The 5951-nt window shown below is 68.9% G+C and overlaps 1 non-coding gene across 1 annotated transcript; it reads right to left on the bottom strand.

The window, feature by feature from the left end:
* Positions 1-4363: 4363 nt before the first annotated feature.
* On the bottom strand, positions 4364-4482 carry LOC141980403 (5S ribosomal RNA). Its single transcript, XR_012637537.1, has one exon. It is a non-coding gene; the product is annotated as a 5S ribosomal RNA (ribosomal RNA).
* Between the last annotated feature and the right edge of the window lie 1469 nt (positions 4483-5951).

The raw sequence follows: 5951 nt of genomic DNA, 5'->3' as shown, positions 1-5951 counted from the left end.
TCATTCGTAGACGACCTGATTCTGGGTCAGGGTTTCGTGCGTAGCAGAGCAGCTACCTCGCTGCGATCTATTGAAAGTCAGCCTTTGACACAAGACTTTGTCTCTTCTCCCAACCCTCCGCTCGAAGGGGGGCCCTCCGGGAGGAAGGGAAGGCCGGCCTGCCCGCGGGGCGCGGGGCGGCGCTTCCCTCCTCGGGCTCCCCGGGGGAAGGCGGGACGGGCCACCCTCGCGGGAGGGGCCGACCGCCGGAGGAGGTGGGCAGGGCGACCCTCGCCGGAGGAGGGTCCGGCCACCTCCTTTCCTCTCCCCTCTGCGGGACCCGGGGTTGACCTGGTGGCCGCACGGGAATTAAGCCCGCAGACCGGGGCAGGGCGACCCTCCGCGGAGGAGGGTCCGCCCGGCCCCTTCCCCCCCGGGACGGCTCCGGGTTGACCAGGTGGCCGGACGGGAATTAAGCCCGGAGCCCGGGGCAGGGCGGCCCCGGACGGACGGGGGTCCGCCTGGCCCCTGCCCGCGGGGGCAGGCTCCGGGTTGACCTGGTGGCCGCTCGGGACTTAAGCCCGGAGCCCGGGGCAGGGCGACCCCGGACGGACGGGGCTCCGCCTGGCCCCTGCCCGCGGGGGCAGGCTCCGGGTTGACCTGGTGGCCGGAGGAGAATTAAGCCCGGAGCCCGGGGCAGGGCGACCCCGGACGGACGGGGATCCGCCTGGCCCCTGCCCGCGGGGGCAGGCTCCGGGTTGACCTGGTGGCCGCTCGGGACTTAAGCCCGGAGCCCGGGGCAGGGCGGCCCCGGACGGACGGGGCTCCGCCTGGCCCCTGCCCGCGGGGGCAGGCTCCGGGTTGACCTGGTGGCCGGAGGAGAATTAAGCCCGGAGCCCGGGGCAGGGCGACCCCGGACGGACGGGGCTCCGCCGGCCCCTGCCCGCGGGGGCAGGCTCCGGGTTGACCTGGTGGCCGGACGGGAATTAAGCCCGGAGCCCGGGGCAGGGCGACCCCGGACGGACGGGGCTCCGCCGGCCCCTGCCCGCGGGGGCAGGCTCCGGGTTGACCTGGTGGCCGGAGGAGAATTAAGCCCGGAGCCCGGGGCAGGGCGACCCCGGACGGACGGGGATCCGCCTGGCCCCTGCCCGCGGGGGCAGGCTCCGGGTTGACCTGGTGGCCGCTCGGGACTTAAGCCCGGAGCCCGGGGCAGGGCGGCCCCGGACGGACGGGGCTCCGCCTGGCCCCTGCCCGCGGGGGCAGGCTCCGGGTTGACCTGGTGGCCGGAGGAGAATTAAGCCCGGAGCCCGGGGCAGGGCGACCCCGGACGGACGGGGCTCCGCCGGCCCCTGCCCGCGGGGGCAGGCTCCGGGTTGACCTGGTGGCCGGACGGGAATTAAGCCCGGAGCCCGGGGCAGGGCGACCCCGGACGGACGGGGCTCCGCCGGCCCCTGCCCGCGGGGGCAGGCTCCGGGTTGACCTGGTGGCCGGAGGAGAATTAAGCCCGGAGCCCGGGGCAGGGCGACCCCGGACGGACGGGGGTCCGCCTGGCCCCTGCCCGCGGGGGCAGGCTCCGGGTTGACCTGGTGGCCGGACGGGAATTAAGCCCGGAGCCCGGGGCAGGGCGACCCCGGACGGACGGGGGTATGCCGGACGGGGCTCCGCCGGCCCCTGCCCGCGGGGGCAGGCTCCGGGTTGACCTGGTGGCCGGAGGAGAATTAAGCCCGGAGCCCGGGGCAGGGCGACCCCGGACGGACGGGGGTCCGCCTGGCCCCTGCCCGCGGGGGCAGGCTCCGGGTTGACCTGGTGGCCGGACGGGGATTAAGCCCCGGCTCGGAGCAGGGCAAGCCCGGGCGGAGGGGGGTCCGCTTGGCCCCTGCCCGCGGGGGCAGGCTCCGGGTTGACCTGGTGGCCGGACGGGGATTAAGCCCCGGCTCGGAGCAGGGCAAGCCCGGGCGGACGGGGGTCCGCCTGGCCCCTGCCCGCGGGGGCAGGCTCCGGGTTGACCTGGTGGCCGGACGGGAATTAAGCCCGGAGCCCGGGGCAGGGCGACCCCGGACGGACGGGGGTCCGCCGGCCCCTGCCCGCGGGGGCAGGCTCCGGGTTGACCTGGTGGCCGGAGGAGAATTAAGCCCGGAGCCCGGGGCAGGGCGACCCCGGACGGACGGGGGTCCGCCTGGCCCCTGCCCGCGGGGGCAGGCTCCGGGTTGACCTGGTGGCCGGAGGAGAATTAAGCCCGGAGCCCGGGGCAGGGCGACCCCGGACGGACGGGGGTCCGCCTGGCCCCTGCCCGCGGGGGCAGGCTCCGGGTTGACCTGGTGGCCGGACGGGAATTAAGCCCGGAGCCCGGGGCAGGGCGACCCCGGACGGACGGGGCTCCGCCGGCCCCTGCCCGCGGGGGCTGGCTCCGGGTTGACCTGGTGGCCGCTCGGGACTTAAGCCCGGAGCCCGGGGCAGGGCGACCCCGGACGGACGGGGCTCCGCCTGGCCCCTGCCCGCGGGGGCAGGCTCCGGGTTGACCTGGTGGCCGGACGGGGAATAAGCCCGGAGCCCGGGGCAGGGCGACCCCGGACGGACGGGGGTCCGCCGGCCCCTGCCCGCGGGGGCAGGCTCCGGGTTGACCTGGTGGCCGCTCGGGACTTAAGCCCGGAGCCCGGGGCAGGGCGACCCCGGACGGACGGGGGTATGCCGGCCCCTGCCCGCGGGGGCAGGCTCCGGGTTGACCTGGTGGCCGGTTTGCTTTCGGGCCACCAGGTCAACCCGCTGCCTGTATGGGGTTGACCTGGTGGCCGCTTTCCTTCCCGGCCACCAGGTCAACCCGCTGAATGTATGGGGTTGACCTGCTGGCCGCTTTCCTTCCCGGCCACCAGGTCAACCCGCTGAATGTATGGGGTTGACCTGCTGGCCGCTTTTCTTCCCGGCCACCAGGTCAACCCGCTGAATGTATGGGGTTGACCTGCTGGCCGCTTTCCTTCCCGGCCACCAGGTCAACCCGCTGAATGTATGGGGTTGACCTGCTGGCCGCTTTCCTTCCCGGCCACCAGGTCAACCCGCTGAATGTATGGGGTTGACCTGCTGGCCGCTTTTCTTCCCGGCCACCAGGTCAACCCGCTGAATGTATGGGGTTGACCTGCTGGCCGCTTTCCTTCCCGGCCACCAGGTCAACCCGCTGAATGTATGGGGTTGACCTGCTGGCCGCTTTCCTTCCCGGCCACCAGGTCAACCCGCTGAATGTATGGGGTTGACCTGCTGGCCGCTTTCCTTCCCGGCCACCAGGTCAACCCGCTGAATGTATGGGGTTGACCTGCTGGCCGCTTTCCTTCCCGGCCACCAGGTCAACCCGCTGAATGTATGGGGTTGACCTGCTGGCCGCTTTCCTTCCCGGCCACCAGGTCAACCCGCTGAATGTATGGGGTTGACCTGCTGGCCGCTTTCCTTCCCGGCCACCAGGTCAACCCGCTGAATGTATGGGGTTGACCTGCTGGCCGCTTTCCTTCCCGGCCACCAGGTCAACCCGCTGAAAGTATGGGGTTGACCTGGTGGCCGCTTTCCTTCCCGGCCACCAGGTCAACCCGCTGAAAGTATGGGGTTGACCTGGTGGCCGCTTTCCTTCCCGGCCACCAGGTCAACCCGCTGCCGGCATGGGGTTGACCTGCTGGCCGCAGAGGGGCAGGCTCCGGGTTGACCTGGTGGCCGGACGGGGATTAAGCCCCGGCTCGGAGCAGGGCAAGCCCGGGCGGAGGGGGGTCCGCTTGGCCCCTGCCCGCGGGGGCAGGCTCCGGGTTGACCTGGTGGCCGGTTTGCTTTCGGGCCACCAGGTCAACCCGCTGAATGTATGGGGTTGACCTGCTGGCCGCTTTCCTTCCCGGCCACCAGGTCAACCCGCTGAATGTATGGGGTTGACCTGCTGGCCGCTTTCCTTCCCGGCCACCAGGTCAACCCGCTGAATGTATGGGGTTGACCTGCTGGCCGCTTTCCTTCCCGGCCACCAGGTCAACCCGCTGAATGTATGGGGTTGACCTGCTGGCCGCTTTCCTTCCCGGCCACCAGGTCAACCCGCTGAATGTATGGGGTTGACCTGCTGGCCGCTTTCCTTCCCGGCCACCAGGTCAACCCGCTGAAAGTATGGGGTTGACCTGCTGGCCGCTTTCCTTCCCGTCCACCAGGTCAACCCGCTGAATGTATGGGGTTGACCTGCTGGCCGCTCTGCTTCCCGGCCACCAGGTCAACCCCCTGCCGGTATGGGGTTGACCTGCTGGCCGCAGAGGGGCAGGCTCCGGGTTGACCTGGTGGCCGGCAGGGACTTCAGCCCCAGGGCCCCTGGCAGGGCGACCCTGCCCTTGTTCCCCAGAAAAGGAGAGAGCTGGCTCGCAGCGGGAAAAGCTGCCTACGGCACCTGGGATTCCCAGGCGGTCACCCATCCAAGTACTAGCCAGGCCCGGGACGGTTTACCTTCCGAGATCGGACGGGATCGGGGGCCTTCCGTCCGGTATGGCCGTAGGCACTCGGCTCCGGTCCGCCTCGTCCCCTTTCCCTTACTGACTCCCCTGCCTCGGGTGGGCCCGATCCTTTTTTCCGTTTTTTTTTTTCGCTCCGGAGGCTTCATGAGCCCCCCCCCAACACCCCTTTGGGGGTCGGTGAAAATTTTTTTTTCAGACTTCCAGGGGCCCGATCCTGGCCGCGGGCACCCGGCTCCGGGCACCCGGCTCCGGGCCGCCTCGTCCCCTTTCCCTTACTGACTCCGCTGCCTCGGGTGGGCCCGATCCTTTTTTCCGTTTTTTTTTTTCCGCTCCGGAGGCTTCGTGAGCCCCCCCCAACACCACTTTGGGGGTCGGTGAAAAATTTTTTTTCAGACTTCCAGGGGCCCGATCCTGGCCGCGGGCACCCGGCTCCGGGCACCCGGCTCCGGGCCGCCTCGTCCCCTTTCCCTTACTGACTCCCCTGCCTCGGGTGGGCCCGATCCTTTTTTCCGTTTTTTTTTTTTTTCGCTCCGGAGGCTTTATGAGCCCCCCCCAATACCACTTTGGGGGTCGGTGAAAAAAATTTTTCAGACTTCCAGGGGCCCGATCCTGGCCGCCGGCACCCGGCTCCGGGCACCCGGCTCCGGGCCGCCTCGTCCCCTTTCCCTTACTGACTCCCCTGCCTCGGGTGGGCCCGATCCTTTTTTCCGTTTTTTTTTTTTTCGCTCCGGAGGCTTTATGAGGCCCCCCCTAACCGTTTTTGGGGTCGGTGAAAATTTTTAGTCAGACTTCCAGGGGCCCGATCCTGGCCGCGGCTTCGCAGGCTGGCCTGGGGGGGGGGGGGGCATCTCTAGCTCCGGCCGCGGACGGCGAGACGCTCGGCCACCAGGTCAGCCCGGAGGAAAAGGCTGAAAAAAATGTCTAAGTCCCCCCGGGACACCAGGTCAACCCGGAGGAAAAGGCTGAAAAAAATGTCTAAGTCCCCCCGGGACACCAGGTCAACCCGGAGGAAAAGGCTGAAAAAAAGTCTAAGTCCCCCCGGGACACCAGGTCAACCCGGAGGAAAAGGCTGAAAAAAATGTCTAAGTCCCCCCGGGACACCAGGTCAACCCGGAGGAAAAGGCTGAAAAAAAGTCTAAGTCCCCCCGGGACACCAGGTCAACCCGGAGGAAAAGGCTGAAAAAAAGTCTAAGTCCCCCCGGGACACCAGGTCAACCCGGAGGAAAAGGCTGAAAAAAAGTCTAAGTCCCCCCGGGACACCAGGTCAACCCGGAGGAAAAGGCTGAAAAAAAGTCTAAGTCCCCCCGGGACACCAGGTCAACCCGGAGGAAAAGGCTGAAAAAAATGTCTAAGTCCCCCCGGGACACCAGGTCAACCCGGAGGAAAAGGCTGAAAAAAAGTCTAAGTCCCCCCGGGACACCAGGTCAACCCGGAGGAAAAGGCTGAAAAAAAGTCTAAGTCCCCCCGGGACACCAGGTCAACCCGGAGGAAAAGGCTGAAAAAATGTCTAAG

The sequence above is a fragment of the Natator depressus genome, unplaced genomic scaffold (genome assembly GCF_965152275.1).
Source record: "Natator depressus isolate rNatDep1 unplaced genomic scaffold, rNatDep2.hap1 scaffold_139, whole genome shotgun sequence".
In the NCBI taxonomy this organism is placed as follows: Eukaryota; Metazoa; Chordata; order Testudines; family Cheloniidae; genus Natator; species Natator depressus.
The sequence above is the reverse complement of the archived record's forward strand: the minus strand, read 5'-3'. Positions and strand labels throughout refer to the sequence as shown.